General features: G+C 36.0%; 1 long non-coding RNA gene and 1 pseudogene across 1 annotated transcript; one reads left to right on the forward strand and one right to left on the reverse strand.

The window, feature by feature from the left end:
- Positions 1 to 754, reverse strand: LOC140182857 (uncharacterized). Its single transcript, XR_011879073.1, has 3 exons — positions 484 to 754; positions 174 to 244; positions 1 to 96 (listed from the first exon to the last, which is right to left on the reverse strand). It is a non-coding gene; the product is annotated as an uncharacterized lncRNA (long non-coding RNA).
- Positions 755 to 6,637: 5,883 nt separating this feature from the next.
- Positions 6,638 to 11,479, forward strand: LOC112735663 (receptor-like protein EIX2; annotated as a pseudogene).
- The last annotated feature ends 7,789 nt before the right edge of the window (positions 11,480 to 19,268 follow it).

Here is a 19,268-nt window from a genome sequence, read left to right on the forward strand (position 1 = left end):
TTTAATAAGATTTTTTCCATGTACCTGATATATGATGCAGCCCGCTGGAACCAATTTCAGTGTCTGACAACACTAGACTTCTCAAGAGAGTGAGGCCTGAATGAACAAATAACTGTTAATATAAAGTTAATCCAAAGCTACATTTGGTAAACACCACAAATTTAATAGTAAACCTGTCAAATTGGCAAGCCCTTCATCGCCTATTTTGCAGGAATCCAAATTTAAATACTCCAAATTTACTAAACTTGGACCCAGAAAATAAATAAATGAGGATATGAAGGATAACTGGAAAATTCAAAATAAACTAGCAGCGCATGCATGGTGTAAATTAAGGACATGGTCTTTTCTTCACATTCTGAATTTTTGTAACAGTAATTCTGAAATAGCATAAATTCAGAAAATGTATTGTTGAGAAAAATATACTCAGAAGCAGCATGTGGAAAAGACAGTCACCATAACAAAAGGCAGAGAAATTAGAAGCACCTTTCAGATGTACTAAACAGGCATCTGTGATCCTGTTAAATGCCAGACTTAGCCTCTTCAAGGTTTTAAGACCTACAGAAAATTGTAAGCAGACTGTTAAACCATGAATTCATATTTTCATCATTAGAGCTACAAGTACAAACTTGGCAGAGGAAGTCCTCAAGTTTGGTCATTAGAAAACAGAATCAGTCTTACTAGAGAGGTTCTCAAATTCTTCATCAGAAAGACAGCACCTGTTGAGATTTAAAGATTCCAGGGCTGCTAAGGCTGTAGCAGAAACAAAAATATAATTGAATGTCAAGTAAAATTCAGAATTGTCTTTGCATCATCTCTTTTTCAAAAATATTTTCATCATCTCTTTTTATTATGTGGAATAGAAATAGATTGGATAGTTTTGCTCCTAGAATGGCACTTGGAATCCTTACTTATTTGTGCTTTGTATGGAAAGACTTGCTTGCTATATATCTCATAAGGTGGTCAAGGGTGTGTGAAAACCAGTTTCTGTCACTAGGGCTGTGTTTGTTTACAGAGACAGGACACTGAGACACAAAATCGTGTTTGACAAATGACACATGGACAGAGACAATGTGTCCAGAGACACTGAATTAGTGTATTTTGTGTCCATCCTGACAGGAAAGACACAAAGATACTAACAAAGAACACAACTTATTTTTCATTTTTTCTTTCATTATTCTTGTTAATTTTTTATAATTATATTTTTTATTATTATATTTTTCATCTCAAATTCTTTGAATGAAAAAAAAATGAGAATAAATTAGATTTTCATTATTTGTCTGTTAGTGTCTTGTCTTGTCCTGTTCTCAGAAACAAACACAGCCTAGGGGTGGCCCAAAATGTTCTCATTTGATGTTTGCAGATGATCTCTTACTTTTCTGTCAGGCTACAAAGATTCAGGTCCAAATGGTCATGCATTCTCTTAACATTTTTTTCAAAACATCTGGCATGAAAGTAAATCTTGAAAAGTATAAAACTTTTTGTTCTAAAAATGTGACTGCTCGTAGAAGAGATATTTTTACTAGTGTTTCTTCAATACGTTTTGCTTTGGACTTAGGAAGATATCTTGGAGTTAACCTTAATCATTCCCGTACTAGTAGGGCTTCTTTTCATTCGCTGATTGAAAAGGTGAGGGGAAGATTAGCTAATTGAAAAGGAAGGCTTCTAAATAAAATAGGAAGACTTTGGTTGATCAATTCTGTTGCAGCATCCATTCCTATCTATCATATGCAAGTATTTTTTTTTTCCAAATTGGGTATGCGATAAATTGTCTTCTAAGATGAGACAGTTCCTTTGGAAGGGTCAAGTTGATGGTAGAGGTCTTTCTCTTGTTAATTAGAGGACCGTGGTCACACCAAAGAAATTTGGTGGCCTGGGTGTTAGAGATCCTGCGTGTATTAATATATCTTTACTTGGTAAATTGGTTTGACAACTTTTTCATTGTCAGGACAAGCCTTGGGTTGCTCTTTTGAGGGCAAAGTATCTGAGAAATGAGGGAGTTTTAGATGGCCCTGTCCCTTGCAACGCTTCTCATGTTTGGAAAAGTATCTCAAAGGCCTTTGGTGCTCTTAAGGATGCCTTCTCTTGGTGTGTTGGGTCACTTAATCAATCTTTTTGGTTTGACAATTGGAGTATTGAGGGCCCACTTGCTTAAGATATCTCTTTTGTACATATATCTGACTCTGATTTAACTATTAGAGACGTTTGGAAAGATGGTAAATGAAATTTCCACAATGTTTTCTCTAACATTCCAGAAGCTGTCAAACAGCGTTTGAATGCTTATAATCCGGATTTAAATGCTGGAGAGAGTTCGGGTTGATCGTGGGGTGTGGCATCTTCTAGACTCTACTCAACTTGGAGTGGATATAGTTGGCTAGCCAAAAGAAAGTTTGACTGAAATGAGCGTGATAATTGGTTGTGAGTATGGCGACTGCATATTCTTGAGAAGTACAAGGTCTTGATTTGGCTCAGTCTTCATAACTCTATTCTTACGGTAGAGTTTCGTTTGGGTGGTGGCTTAGCTTTATCTAACACTTGCCATCAGTGTCAGAATGGTTTTGAATCCATTCTTCATTGTCTTCGGAAGTGTCCTAGTGCCAAGGAGGTCTGGAACCTTTTAGGTCTATATTCAGATAACTCGGATTTACGTGATTGGCTCTATAGAGGTACAAGGAATGAAGATGTTTTTCTTTTCTTTTCGACCATCTGGTGGATTTGGAGAAGCAGGAATCATTCTGTGCATAGATAGATTATTATTTTTAGGATAAACCAACAAAAATGTATTCGAATAATTTTGTTGTTAATAAAAATGTACTCGAATTTTGTAATCAACGAAAATATTCTGAAATAATTTAAAAATGTGACAAAAATACTCAACATTAAATATGTATTCTTAAAAAATACTTTAGAGATTAAATTTTGATGCATGATTTTGCAAACATGATTAGAAAAATAAGATACTTTTATTCTTAAAATTTAGTGATTTTTTGCTAAGTGTATATATATATATATATATATATATATATATATATATATATATATATATATATATATATATATATATATTTTTGTCAACAATCAATAATATTTTTAAAAAATCACAAAAATATATATACTTAGCGAAAAATCACTAAATTTTAAGAATAATAATATCTCATTTTTTTTATTTATGCTTACAAAAAATTGCATCAAAATTTAATTTCTAAATTATTTTTTAAGAAATACATATTTAATGTTAGATATTTTTATTGCATTTTAAAATTATTTGAAGACATTTATGTGGATAGTAAAATTTGAGTGCATTTTTGTGAAAGAAAAAATTATTTGAATGATATTTGGTAGTTTACCTTTAATTGTAATCCTCTTCATTATTATTGTTAAATATTATATTAATATTATCTTAGCTTGTATGGAATGAATTTCTATGAGGAGAAAAGCTTTTTATCCAATGTAGCCTTTTTTCCACAAGAAAAGCTACTTGGTCGTGTGTGTAATCAATCTATTGCATGTTTTGGAATGTATGAAGGTTATTGATCATAGCACTAATACAAATACTTAGTCCATTGTTTTCTTCTCTCTCTCTGCCCAATAGGAAGAAATTAAAGTGAAATTGTTGGTCAGACATATGAAAACAAAGACCAAGACTTCAAAGTTATGTTACAATAGACATAAAGCATCTGAGTAGATAACATGGCGAATTTTTGAGGTCATTAATTTTTTTTTTGGTTAAGTACGATTTTGGTTTTTGAGGTAGGGCTGAAATTTTATTTTATTCTCTGTTTTTTTTTTGTTACAAAATAATCCAAAAAATTTAACTTAATTTTAAAATCGTCCTGGACAAAAATACCCTTCTTCCTTTTTCTAAAATTAACCAAAATCAACCCGAAACAGAACAAAAGTTGAACTGAACCAGAACCCACCACCATTATCATCATAGTCATCATCATCATCTAAAGAAGAACAATGGATAATAAAATCATATATATATATATATATATATATATATATATATATATATATATATATATATATATATATATATATATATATATATATATATATATATATATATAAGAAGAAAAAAAACAACAACAATGATAATGAAATCATAAGAAGAACAAAAAAACTCGGAACCTACCACCATCACCCCCACTTAGAACTCAGAAAATCAGAACTCAGAAAATTAGAACAAAACTTAGAACTCAAAAAATCATCATCATCATCATCGTCATCATCATCAAAACTCAGAACCCAGAACTCAAAAAAACAAGAACCCAGAACTCAGACAAACAAAAAAAAATCATCATCATCATTATCGTCAAAACTCAGAACCATTAACAAAACTTAAAACTAAAATTCTTCCTCTTTCGTTAACAAAACTCAGAGGCAATTATAATAATCCAAAATTCCCAAATTCATCTTCAATTACAAGAACCAAAAATCCATAAATATAATTACCAAAACAAACGACGAGACGAGGTGCGATAGCGAGGAGGAGGTGCGGCGAGAGGAGGATGAAGGCGAGGTGACGACGTCGGCGAAAATAAGGAGCAGAAGCAGAAACGGCTCGCGGCGCGCGACGTTCTCCCTCACGGTGAAATCCAGCAGCGAGGACCGAATGACGAAAAGCAGTAACAGCGGCAGCAAAGAACAGTGCCGGCAAGGAGTAGCGGCAGTGTCCTTTTCGCTTCCCCTTCCCTTCCCTTCCCTTTCCTTCCCTTCCCTTCTCCCTCTTCTCCCTGAACCAAAACCCCACCCCCTCGCCTCCAGCTGATACCCTCCCCCTTCCCCTTTTAGGCTTTAACCCGTGGTTTTTTTTTTTTCTTTTTAGTTAAGGGTATTTTTGAAATAAAAATTAAAAATTTAGTAAAAAAGACGATTTTAAAATTAAGTTAAACTTTTAGAATCATTTTGTAGCAAAAAAAAAAGTCGAAAATAAAATAAATTTTCAACTTCTATTTTAAAACCAAAATCATACTTAACCATTTTTTTTATTTAAAATATTTTAAAATAAAAATATCAACAACAATGACACCACTAAATCAAATTTTTATCACATTCCAATTTGAATAGTGACCAGCATTAATATAATTGATCACAATACGAATATAATATACTAAAAATCAATTATCAAATTAATTATTTATATAAAATATATATAAAAACAAAAAATATAAACTAAAAATAATTTTAAAAAATTAATAAAATTTTAATTTATATGCAACTTTAAAAGGTTATATATTAATAATTTATATATCTTATAGTTTATATTAATTTTTTTAACATTAAAAGTATCAATAATAATTTTTTAAATATTAATAAATTAAAGGATAATTTTTAATAAATTTTTAAAAATTATTTATTATTCTATTTTGCCATTATAAATAAGAGAAAGGAGCTGAAGGTGGAAACATATACAAATGCAAACGTCACCAAAAAAAAAAATATACAAATGCAAACATGTCTCCAAACACAAACACTTACACTGGCATGGTTGTGCTTATATTTGTTCACCTTTATTGCCTGACATTACTAACGTCCTCTGAGTCTGAGTTAATTGAGTGCATTCCAAGTGAGCGCGAAGCACTTCTAAGATTCAAGCATCATCTCACTGACCCTACAAACAGGCTCTGTTCTTGGAATGCTTCCAATTCCAACTGCTGCCACTGGGATTATGTTGTTTGTAGTCATCTAACTTTCCACATCCTTCAGCTTCACCTCAACACTACTATACCATCAGAATATGATGAATATCCCTTTCCCATTGACTACTTCGCTTTCCAGAGGTCCAGGTTCAGTGGAGCGATAAATGATTCTCTTGTTGAATTGAAACATCTGAATTACTTGGACTTGAGCGGCAATAGTTTTGGAGGTATGCAATTTCCTACTTTCCTTTTTCGAATCACCTCCTTAACTCACCTTGACCTCTCTGATTCCGGATTTTATGGCAACATTCCTCATCAGATTGGAAATCTCTCTAATTTTCTCTATCTTGACCTCTCATATCATATTAATGGAATAATTCCACATCAAATTGGCAATCTCACTAATTTAGTCCATCTTGGCCTCCAAAGTTATTCTAATGAATCATTGATTGTTGAAAATGCTGATTGGCTTTTGGGTCTTACCTCCCTTGAATATCTTGATTTGAGTGGTGTTGACCAATCCAAATCATTTAATTGGCTACACACTATGCAAGCTCTCCCTGCTTTCTCTCAGCATTTCTGTTGCTCCCAAGTGGATATTTCAGTTGAACAAACTTGTTTCTCTTGCATGTTATCCAACCTGTTACTCTAATGATATTGATAGTCCAATTCCTGCTGGGATTCAAAACTTCACTTTGCTTGAAAATCTTGATTTGTCAGGCAATTCATTCTCATCCCATATACCAGATTGGTTATTCCGTCTTCATCGTCTCAAATCTTTGAACTTACGATAAAACCATCTGCCTGGGACTATTTCTAATACTTTGGGGAATTTGACTTCTCTTGTTACCCTTGATTTGGCATACAATCAATTTGAAGGAGCAATTCCAACTCTTTTGGGGAATTTGGGTTCCCTTGTTACCCTTGATTTGTCAGACAATCAGTTTGAAGGAGCAATACCATCCTCTTTTAGAAAGCTATGCAATTTGAGACACATCTCTTTCTCAAATCTCAAATGCAATCAACAACTTTCTGAAATCTTACAAATTCTCATCCCATGTGTTTCTCATGAACTCAAGACTCTTGTGGCTTCTACTTCTCAAATCTCAGGTCACCTCACCAATCAACTTGGAATGTTTCAAAATCTTGAAATGCTTGATCTCTCCAACAACAAGATTATTGGAGAACTTCCTCAATCATTCGCAAAGCTTTCCTCATTGAGATTTGTCGATTTCTCCAAAAATCAACTTGTTGGAAATCCATTTAAAATTCTTGCATCATTTACTAAATTGTTATATCTTGCCATAGATGACAATCATTTCAAGGGATTGTACATGAAGATGACCTTGCGAATTTCACTACTTTACGTGTGCTTTTAGGCTTTAGCATCAAGTAACAATTTCACTTCGAAAGTGCATCCCAGTTGGAAACCAAAATTTTTACTTTCTCACTTGAAAATGAGCTCGTGGAAGTTAGGTCCAAGCTTTCCATCATGGATTCGGTCACAAAATGATCTTGTATATTTGGATCTATCTAAGGCAGGGATTTCTGATTCCATTCCCATTTGGTTTTGGGAAACAAGTCATCATTATGATTATTTAAACTTCTCTCACAATCATATCCATGGCAAGCTCCCAAAAGAATCAAAGGAGATTTTCAAATCTTATGGAGCAGTTGATCTTAGCTCAAACCATCTTCATGGAAATTTACCCTTTGAGTGAGGATGTGGTTTGGCTAGATCTCTCACATAATTCATTTTATGGGTTATTAATGGATTTTCTTTGTCAAAAATCTGACAAACCAAAAAGCTTAGGAATCCTCAATCTTGCATCAAACAACTTATCTGGAAAAATTCCCAACTGTTGGAGGATGTGGCCATACCTAGTGGAGGTCAACTTAGAAAGCAACTATTTTATTGGAAGCTTGCCCCCTTCCATGGGCTCTTTATCAAGCCTACAATATTTGCGTATACCAAACAACACACTCTCTGGAAAATTTCCTGTCAGTTTAAAGGAAAACAAGGAGTTGATTTTGTTGGATCTTGGGGAAAATAACCTCACAGGGAATATTCCTAGATGAGTTGGAGAAAGCTTGGTAAATTTAAAATTTCTTCGGCTTCGATCCAATAATCTTTCAGGTAACATTCCCAACGGATTTTGTGAAATGAAGTTTCTCCAAGTTTTGGACCTTGCACTAAATCATTTGTCAGGCAATATACTAAATTGTTTGAACTATTTGAGTGCCATGATAAATAGTGCAAGTTCACCCTTCCAGGAAGACATGGCATATGCAAGGGATACTGTAAGCATGTCCCTATCTGTGAAAGGAATAGATGCTGAGTACAGCAGTATTCTCGGCTTAATGAAGAACATTGATCTTTCATCTAATAAATTGTCGGGGGGAATACCAATGGAAATCACAAACCTAATGTTAGGATTTGGTTGAATTAGTCCCACATTGCTTAGGATAGCAAATGGAGTGGGTGGCCTAGGCTATAAATATGAGGCTAAGTTCTCCATTTGTTTTTGCACCATTCAGAAACACTTTAAGCTTGTATCTGATTTTTCTTTTCCTCTGTACTTTTTATTAGAGAGTGTTGTGAGGTGTAGTTAGATATTTGCTTTGAGAGAGTGTGGGTGTACTGGGGTGCCGGTGAGAGAAATAAGTCTGTGTTGTAACAATTTTCACATAGTGATATTCTCTGGTTGTCATTTGACAACGACCGTGGTTTTTTTCTCCGGTAATTGGAGTTTCCACGTTAAATTCTTGTGTTGTGATTGTGTCTATTTTATTTCTCTATCAAAGGTGTTTTCTCAAGGGGAAATGGTGTATTATTCCCAACAAGTGGTATCAGAGCTTCGGTTCGGTGGGATTTATTCTTAGTATGCTCTGTGGTTGCAGCTTAGTCTGACCTTCCACATCAGAAAAGAATTTTATCCTGTGGCTTGAGGTTGATCTTTGGTTGCTGTTGTTGTTGCTAGAAGGCAGTGTGACACTGTGAGAGTGCTGTTTGGAAAGGTTCTGGCTAAGGAAAGACTTGGTATTTAAGTGTGTCCATTGTGACCCACCTCTCTTTCTTGGGGACCCTTCCTAGTGCACGGTTGAGTTATACTATTCCAGTATACGGTTGCAACAATGTCAGGATATTCAAGTGCTGTGAAGCTTGAAATAGAGAAATTTGATGGAAGAATCAATTTTGGCTTGTGGCAAATACAAGTCAAGGATGTGTTGATACAATCAGGTTTGCACAAGGCGTTGAAAGAGAAGATCTCTGGTATGAAGGATGAAGAATGGGAGGAACTAGATTTGAGAGCTGCAAGTGCTATTCGCCTGTGTTTGGCTAAGAATGTTCTTGCAAATGTGCAAGGAATGAAAACAGCCAAGGAACTTTGGGATAAACTCGAAGGGTTGTATCAGTCAAAGGGCATCTCAAATCGGTTGTTATTGAAGGAGCAGTTCCATAATCTACGCATTGATCACAATGTGAAAATCTCCGACCATCTTAGTGCTATCAATGGTATTGTCTCTGAATTAGAGGCAATTGGAGTGAAAATTGATAATGAAGATAAGGCACTGAGGCTCATATTGTCTCTTCCCTCTTCCTATGAGTATATCAAACCTGTTTTAATGTATGGGAAGGAAACTCTGAATTTTGAAGAAGTTGCCAGTAAGCTCATTACTGAAGAAAGAAGAATGAAAAATGAGGGTAGCACTTCATCAGATTTGGCGCTTGTAGCTAGAAGTGACAATTATGGAAAAGGAAATCATGGAAGGAGTGTAACATGCTGGAAATGTGGAAAGTCTGGGCATGTAAAGAGAAATTGTCCAGGTAATGCGGTTTCAGAAAAAGACTCTCAATCTGATACTTGCAATATTGCTCTCTCTATGAGAGAAGATGATATTCTCTAGAAGACAAGAAGTATCATCATGGTATTACCGCACTGCCATGGATAAGGATGAGTTGTGGCAATCGGGTCCACAATTGCACACGGGCATTGGTTGGCGTTGAGATGCAAGGTGTGTGGCGGAGTTAGGTCGATGGCTGAAGAACTTCCAGGAAAAGCCAATTTGGAAGTTGCACCATGAATTTTCAGCAAGGTTTCGATCTATACCAAGGTGAAATGCTTGGAGTGGTCTAATTCCAAGTGAGTATACTTTCATGGTGGAGTATGATAGTTCTCTGAACTATGATTGTCGGTATAGACAATGGCAGCAAAGAATTGTCGGTGTTGACAATGGAAGCTGAAGATGTGTGACTATTTCAATCAAGGTGGAGATTGTTAGGATTTAGTTGAATTAGTCCCACATTGCTTAGGATAGCAAATGAAGTGGGTGGCCTAGGCTATAAATATGAGGCTAAGTTCTCCATTTGTTTTTGCACCAGTCAGAAACACTTTAAGCTTGTATCTGATTTTTTTTCCTCTATACTCTTTATTAGAGAGTGTTGTGAGGTGTAGTTAGATATTTACTTTGAGAGAGTGTGGGTGTACTGGGGTGCCGGTGAGAGAAAGAAGTCTATGTGTTGTAACAATTTTCACATAGTGATATTCTCTGGTTGTCATTTGACAACGGCCGTGGTTTTTTTCTCCGGTAATTGGAGTTTTCACGTTAAATTCTTGTGTTGTGATTGTATCTATTTTATTTCTCTGTCAAAGGTGTTCTCTCAAGGGGAAATGGTGTATTATTCCCAATACCTAATTGGTCTGATTTATTTGTACTTGTCCAAGAATGAGTTAACTGGTCACATCCCTCAAAGTATTGGCAATATGGAGTCATTGGAATCCATTGATTTCTCTGGCAACCAACTCACAGGGGAGATCCCTCAAAGCATCACAAACTTGAACTTCCTGAACAAGCTAGACTTGTCCTACAATCACCTGGAAGGCAAAATCCCAACGGGCACTCAGTTGCAAAGCTTTGATGCATCCAGTTTTGTTGGCAACAAGCTATGTGGTCCACCATTGCTGCTCAACTGTACCATGGAGGGGGAAGTTCCTGATGATGATGCTAATGACAATGAAAAAGAGAGAAAGAATCATGGAGTGAAGTGGCTATTTGTGAGTGTGGCTTTTGGATTTATAGTGGGATTTTGGGGATTTGTCGGTCCACTGTTCATATTCAAATCATGGAGGTATGCCTATTACCGTTTCCTTGACGATGTGTGGTACAAACTTCAATCATGTATGCGACTTTATGTTTCTGATGTTTTAATTTTCTGGTGGAGCAATGCTAGGGGCCAGCAACTTTTGGGATTGATAGCCATCAAATAGCCATCAATGATGATTTAATGGTGTGAGATTTCATCCAATGGCTCACCTTTCTCTACTGGTTACATGCTGGCCAAAATTTAATAAAATTGTTGGTCCCCTAGACTTTTCTTTTCTGGTGTGGTTGGTTTTTCATTTGTGTGTAAGTGATGAGTTTGTAATGTTTTCTTTTTTTTTTTTTTTGCCCTTTTCTTGTAATAGTGGAAATAAAAATGAATATGCACTTGTCCTGCTTAGCTTGTTAAAATGTAATCCAGTTAGTATTGTTGTCGCTATAATAATAACAATGTGAATGATACTGTTGGGATTTAAAAAACATTAACAAATTTAAAAAACATGGTCTCTGATTTTCTGAGTTCTAAGTGGGGGTGGTGGTGGTAGGTTCTGAGTTTTTTTGTTCTTCTTATGATTTCATTATCATTGTTGTTATTTTTTTTCTTCTTATATATATATATTTATGATTTCATTATCTATTGTTCTTCTTTAGATGATGATGATGACTATGATGATAATGGTGGTGGGTTCTGGTTCAGTTCAGCTTTTGTTCTGTTTCGGGTTGATTTTGGTTAATTTTAGAAAAGGAAGAAGGGTATTTTTGTCCAGGACGATTTTAAAATTAAGTTAAATTTTTTGGATTATTTTGTAACAAAAAAAAAAAACAAAGAATAAAATAAAATTTCAGCCCTACCTCAAAAACCAAAATCATACTTAACCAAAAAAAAAAATTAATGACCTCAAAAAAATTCGCCATGTTATCTACTCAGATGCTTTATGTCTATTGTAACATAACTTTGAAGTCTTGGTCTTTGTTTTCGTATGTCTGACCAACAATTTCACTTTAATTTCTTCCTATTGGGCAGAGAGAGAAGAAAACAATGGACTAAGTATTTGTATTAGTGCTATGATCAATAACCTTCATACATTCCAAAACATGCAATAGATTGATTACACACACGACCAAGTAGCTTTTCTTGCGGAAAAAAGGCTACATTGGATAAAAAGCTTTTCTCCTCATAGAAATTCATTCCATACAAGCTAAGATAATATTAATATAATATTTAACAATAATAATGAAGAGGATTACAATTAAAGGTAAACTACCAAATATCATTCAAATAATTTTTTCTTTCACAAAAATGCACTCAAATTTTACTATCCACATAAATGTCTTTAAATAATTTTAAAATGCAATAAAAATATCTAACATTAAATATGTATTTCTTAAAAAATAATTTAGAGATTAAATTTTGATGCAATTTTTTGTAAGCATAAATAAAAAAAAATGAGATATTATTATTCTTAAAATTTAGTGATTTTTCGCTAAGTATATATATTTTTGTGATTTTTTAAAAATATTATTGATTGTTGACAAAAATCACAATATATATATATATACACACTTAGCAAAAAATCACTAAATTTTAAGAATAAAAGTATCTTATTTTTCTAATCATGTTTGCAAAATCATGCATCAAAATTTAATCTCTAAAGTATTTTTTAAGAATACATATTTAATGTTGAGTATTTTTGTCACATTTTTAAATTATTTCAGAATATTTTCGTTGATAACAAAATTCGAGTACATTTTTATTAACAACAAAATTATTCGAATACATTTTTGTTGGTTTATCCTAAAAATAATAATCTATCTATGCACAGAATGATTCCTGCTTCTCCAAATCCACCAGATGGTCGAAAAGAAAAGAAAAACATCTTCATTCCTTGTACCTCTATAGAGCCAATCACGTAAATCCGAGTTATCTGAATATAGACCTAAAAGGTTCCAGACCTCCTTGGCACTAGGACACTTCTGAAGACAATGAAGAATGGATTCAAAACCATTCTGACACTGATGGCAAGTGTTAGATAAAGCTAAGCCACCACCCAAACGAAACTCTGCCGTAGGAATAGAGTTATGAAGACTGAGCCAAATCAAGACCTTGTACTTCTCAGGAATATGCAGTCGCCATACCCACAACCAATTATCACGCTCATTTCAGTCAAACTTTCTTTTGGCTAGCCAACTATATCCACTCCTAGTTGAATAGAGTCTAGAAGATGCCACACCCCACGATCAACCCGAACTCTCTCCAGCATTTAAATCCGGAATATAAGCATTCAAACGCTGTTTGACAGCTTCTGGAATGTTAGAGAAAACATTGTGGAAATTTCATTTACCATCTTTCCAAACGTCTCTAATAGTTAAATCAGAGTCAGATATATGTACAAAAGAGATATCTTAAGCAAGTGGGCCCTCAATACTCCAATTGTCAAACCAAAAAGATTGATTAAGTGACCCAACACACCAAGAGAAGGCATCCTTAAGAGCACCAAAGGCCTTTGAGATACTTTTCCAAACATGAGAAGCGTTGCAAGGGACAGGGCCATCTAAAACTCCCTCATTTCTCAGATACTTTGCCCTCAAAAGAGCAACCCAAGGCTTGTCCTGACAATGAAAAAGTTGTCAAACCAATTTACCAAGTAAAGATATATTAACACACGCAGGATCTCTAACACCCAGGCCACCAAATTTCTTTGGTGTGACCACGGTCCTCTAATTAACAAGAGAAAGACCTCTACCATCAACTTGACCCTTCCAAAGGAACTGTCTCATCTTAGAAGACAATTTATCGCATACCCAATTTGGAAAAAAAAATACTTGCATATGATAGACAGGAATGGATGCTGCAACAGAATTGATCAACCAAAGTCTTCCTATTTTATTTAGAAGTCTTCCTTTTCAATTAGCTAATCTTCCCCTCACCTTTTTAATCAGCGAATGAAAAGAATCCCTACTAGTACGGGAATGATTAAGGTTAACTCCAAGATATCTTCCTAAGTCCAAAGCAAAACGTATTGAAGAAACACTAGTAAAAATATCTCTTCTACGAGCAGTCACATTTTTAGAACAAAAAGTTTTAGACTTTTCAAGATTTACTTTCATGCCAGATGTTTTGAAAAAAATGTTAAGAGAATGCATGACCATTTGGACCTGACACTTTGTAGCCTGACAGAAAAGTAAGAGATCATCTGCAAACATCAAATGAGAAAATTTTGGGCCACCCCTAGGCTGTGTTTGTTTCTGAGAACAGGACAGGAAAAGACATTAACAGACAAATATACAAAACTTTGTGTTCTTGTATTCTGTTTGGTGATAAACTAGAATAAATTATGAAAATCCAATTTATTCTCATTTTTTTTCATTCAAAAAATTTGAGATGAAAAATATAATAATAAAAAATATAATTATAAAAAATTAACAAGAATAATGAAAGAAAAAATGAAAAATAAGTTGTGTTCTTTGTTAGTGTCTTTGTGTCTTTCCTGTCAGGATGGACACAAAATACACTAATTCAGTGTCTCTGGGCACATTGTCTCTGTCCATGTGTCATTTGTCAAACACGATTTTGTGTCTCAGTGTCCTGTCTCTGTAAGCAAACACAACCCTAGTGACAGAAACTGGTTTTTACACACCCTTGACCACCTTATGAGATATATAGCAAGCAAGTCTTTCCATACAAAGCACAAATAAGTAAGGATTCCAAGTGCCATTCTAGGAGCAAAACTATCCAATCTATTCCTATTTCACAAAATAAAAAGAGATGATGCACGGACACAATTCATAATCAAATTAACAGTGATGATAGGAAAACCAAAAGTAATGAGAGTACTCTCCAAAAACCTCTAATCCACCCTATCATAAGCTTTTTCAAGATCAATTTTAAAAACAAGAGTACCTTTCTTGAATTTTGTATGCTTCATGAAATTCAAAATTTTTTGGGCCACAATAATATTATCAGGAGCACCACGACCCGTGTAACACCCTAAGTTTTATACTATCGTGGGGGTCTTTAAAATAAGGTGCCACACTTGGTTAAGCAAAGAAATGACTAAATCGTTACGCAAGGAAGGAGTAAATGCGCGTAGAGCGGAAAATGGGTAGCACTAAAACGTTGGAATTTTAATAAAAATGAAATAGCATCTTAACCGTGAGTATGAAATACTTATAGTAAACTAAAACAAGAAAAGGAAACTAATACGTCCTAAACTAATCTCGTCGAAGAGGCTCCCATACTTGCATCCTATCCCATCCTTGATCAGGACTCTTCAGTTATTTATGAATCGAGGTACCAGGGGTCTCCCTCCAACACCCTTTCGCGCAGTGAAGACCCGGTTCCGTTGCGTGGGATGAACCAAAACTCGACGGGGTGCCGAAGTGGGGGAATAGGGTACGTATTCCACCTTTGGACTTCCGCAAGGGTTCAACTCCTCCTCTGGATCCTCCTCCATGGTGTCTTCCTTCTGGCCAGGGTCGTCGGATTCCTCTTCCTCAGCCTCGGAGTCGGACTCGATGTGTACCACCTTAGGTGACCGCTTTCTAGATGTTGAAGCATTCCTATCTAGGAAGGTTATGACGGGCAGCTGGGGTTCCTCTTCCACGGGTTCTCGACCTAAGTAGATAGTTTGGAGCACGGTAGTAGTGGTCGCAATTACCCACGCGTGCTTCGAGGGATCATACTCAGAAGTTTCCCTCGAGGGGCACTGCGTCCTCTCTATCCGCTGTGCCATGTTCCTCTGGAGATAGTATGGGAAAAGAAAGGGAGTGAGAACCTAACGTCTCAGTAGGAGTGCTATGTAACACCTCCATATCCATCTCCAGCCCACGTGCGGGATTTTAAAAACAAGCGTATAACATGGCATGTAATATGCATCTTCTTTTTGAAAAACATGTGTGTAAAAGAAAGGGAAAACATATAGGAAAATAGAAGGATAACCTCAACATAATCATAATCAAATCTAAGGAAAACATAGAACTCAAGCTTTCATTCGTGCCTTCTTTCTTTCTTAATTTATAACTTATATGGAGGGTATTGAGCTCAAACCGGTATAAGTGGGAGTCCCCTTCCCTTACCGAAGGTTCTTATCCCAAACGTTTTGGCGATCACCTTCTTTTACCGAAGGATCATCTCGATCGATCACCTTCCCTTACCGAAGGATCATATTGATATCTTGTCTTTGGGGGTCACCTTCCCTTACCGAAAGATCATTCCCTCAGTTTAATTTACAATCAAGGTTATTTAGACATACACAAGAATGGAGTCATATAAAAAGATATCTTATTATATAAAATTGATGGGATAGTCCCCTTCCCTTACCGAAGGTTCTTATCCCAAACGTTTTTCGATCACCTTCCCTTACCGAAGGATCATCTCGATTATCTTGTCTTTGGGGGTCACCTTCCCTTACCGAAGGATCATTCCCTCAGTTCAATTTACAATTTGGTTGTTCAAACATACACGAGAGAAAAATCATATAAGAAGAGATCATGCAAGAAAAGGGACAATTATGATGATAAAGGGATTTATGAAAAATCATGGGATCCTAGCATATGTATGGATTTTCCAATTAAAAGATTTTGGTAAATATAATAGCATGGGTGGAAAGAGGTCATATCAAGGTGCAGATAATAGGGCATTCTAAATGATTGCATAAAATATTTAAGAAAGCATGTACTCTCGATTTTTAAAGGAATAATAACATAATGACATGCACATAATAAAATAGAGTATATTAAATATCTGAATAACATTTAAGAAAGCATGTACTCTTAATTTTAAAGGAGTAATAATAATATTATGACAAGTCACATAGATGCACTTAATAGAATAGGATGTATATTAAATATTTGAATAACATATATAAGGAAGCATGTACTCTTGATTTTAAAGGAGTAATGGTAACGTTATAACAAGTCACATAGATGCACTCAATGGAATAGGATGTATATTAAATATTTGAATAACATATTTAAGAAAGCATGTACTCTTGATTTAAAAGGAGTAATAATGACATTATGACGAGCCACATAGATGCATTTAATAGAATAGAATAAAATATTTAAGCAAGCATGTACTCTTGATTTTAAAGGAGTGATAATAACATTATGACAATATAATCATATGAAAGGGCACAAAATGAGTATTTGAATGAACATCATAAGAATACATATACTAAGGATTCAAGAAGGCATGAAGGACATGATAGGCAGACATGATCAACATGAATAAAGGATGAGGGAACGATAATTAATGCCATGATAATAGTCGTGAATGGAAGAAATTAAAAAAATGAAACATAACACATGCCAAGCGTTTAAAAACATAATTCCCTACCTTCTTTTCTAACGCTTCTTTGAGCTTGCCTCTTGTGTTTGCCCACAGAATGTTATTTCTTTGTAGAGAGAAGGGAGAGGATAAGTGTTTGAGAGAATTGATTTTTTACCTATGGGTGCTCTCCTATTTATATACATTTGGGGATGGGGTGGTTGGGATATTTTAAATTTCAAACTGAGGGTGGTTACCAGGTTCCTATCCCAAAATTTCAAAATTCTAAACTTATCTCCTAACTGATTTTCAAACTTCAAATTTAATTTTGTTTCTAGAAGGGGCGGTTGTTACATTATCACCCCCGTAAGAAAAGAATTTGTCCCCAAATTCCATGTCTGAACTTGGTCGATAAGGGTCATCTTAATTAACTTAGGGGCCTTACTGAAATTTTCTATTGTTGGGGAGAAAAGGAAATCCTCACCACGATTGTTACCTGTAAACAAATTCGGGAACTTCTGTCTCATGTCTGCCTCTTTTTCCCATGTGTAGTCTCTGGAATTGCCGCTACCCCATGCCACTTTTACCAGTTGTATCGTCTTGCTCCTTAGTTGCTTCATGCTTCTGTCTACAATCTCCATGGCTGGTAGTTCAAAAGTCAGGTCGTCTTTGAGTGTTACATCCTCTTGCTGCAACACATGGCTTGGATCGTGCTGGTATTTTCGGAGTTGGGACACATGAAACACGTTGTGTAGTCTTGATAGATTTGATGGTAGGGCAAGCTGGTATGCCGACTTTCCTATACGCCGGAGGATTTGGAATGGACCCAGGTACCGGGGGCTTAGTTTTCGTACCTTGAGAGCCCTCCCTACCCCGGTGGTGGGGGTAATTTTTAGGAATACGTGATCGCCTTCCTGAAATTCGAGGGGTTTTCTTCGTTGATCTGCATAACTCTTTTGTCGACTTTGGGCGGCGCGTATTCTTTCTCTTATCCTCTTGATATCTTCTGTGGTCTGTCTTACTAACTCCGGTCCTAAGTAGCCTTTATCTTCTGGTCCGTACCAACATAAAGGAGATTGGCATCTTCGCCCGTACAGTGCCTCATATGGTGCCATCCCGATGCTACCATGGTAACTGTTGTTATAAGCAAACTCGATCAGTGGTAGGTGACTCTCCTACTTTCCTGGTCTGTCCAGGACACAAGCTCGTAACATGTCTTCCAACGTCTGGATGGTCCTCTCTGTTTGTCCATCTGTTTGCGGGTGGTACGATGTGCTCAGGCACAATTTTGTCCCGAATGCCTTCTGCAGTGCGTTCCAAAACCTCGAGGTAAATCTTGGGTCTCTGTCCGAGACTATGGTTGTTGGTACCCCATGTAACCTCACGATCTCTTTGATATATAGCGTGGCTAGTCTTTCCAATGAGTCGGTCGCCTTAACTGGTAGAAAGTGGGCAGTCTTTGTAAGTTGGTCCACGATGACCCATATAGCGTCACGCCCTGTTTGAGTACGAGGTAGTCCCATGACGAAATCCATCGATATGTCCTCCCATTTCTACTCTGGGATGCCAAGGGGTTGCAATACCCCTGATGGTTTTTGATGTTCAATTTTTACCTTCTGACAAACCAGACATTTATTCACGACCGTAGCTAAATCCTTTTTCATCCCTGGCCACCAGAACATCTTTTTCAAATCATGGTACATCTTTGTCATGCCAGGATGAATGGTAAAATCTCCTTTGTGGGCTTCTTCCGCAATCTTGCATTGAAGATCGCCTTCCTTTGGGATACAGATTCGACCTTGGTATCTCCACACTTTGTCCTCTCCTTCGGTGAAGCCTTTTAATTTTCCTTCTTTGACAAGGCTCAGGATTTCTTGAAAATCGGGATCGGAACTCTGCGCCTTAGTTATTTGTTCTTTGAATTGACTTGCCACTGTTAGGTGGTTCAGACGTATGCTTTTTGGAGCGAGGGTGACTTGTAGGTTCATTTCTTTATCAACTCTGCCTCTTTTATCATTAGCCATGATGCCTTGAGTACCTTCCGACTCAGAGCGTCAGCCACCAAGTTAGCCTTTCCTGGGTGGTAATTTAGAACAAAGTCATAATCTTTAAGAAACTCCATCCACCTCCTTTGTCGCATGTTGAGTTCCTTCTGGTCGAACAGGTACTTTAAGCTCTTATGATCGGAGAATACTTGAAACCCAACTCCGTACAAATGATTCCTCCATGTCTTCAGCGCAAATACTATCGCGGCT

This window comes from Arachis hypogaea, chromosome 3, assembly GCF_003086295.3.
Source record: "Arachis hypogaea cultivar Tifrunner chromosome 3, arahy.Tifrunner.gnm2.J5K5, whole genome shotgun sequence".
Taxonomy (NCBI): domain Eukaryota; kingdom Viridiplantae; phylum Streptophyta; class Magnoliopsida; order Fabales; family Fabaceae; genus Arachis; species Arachis hypogaea.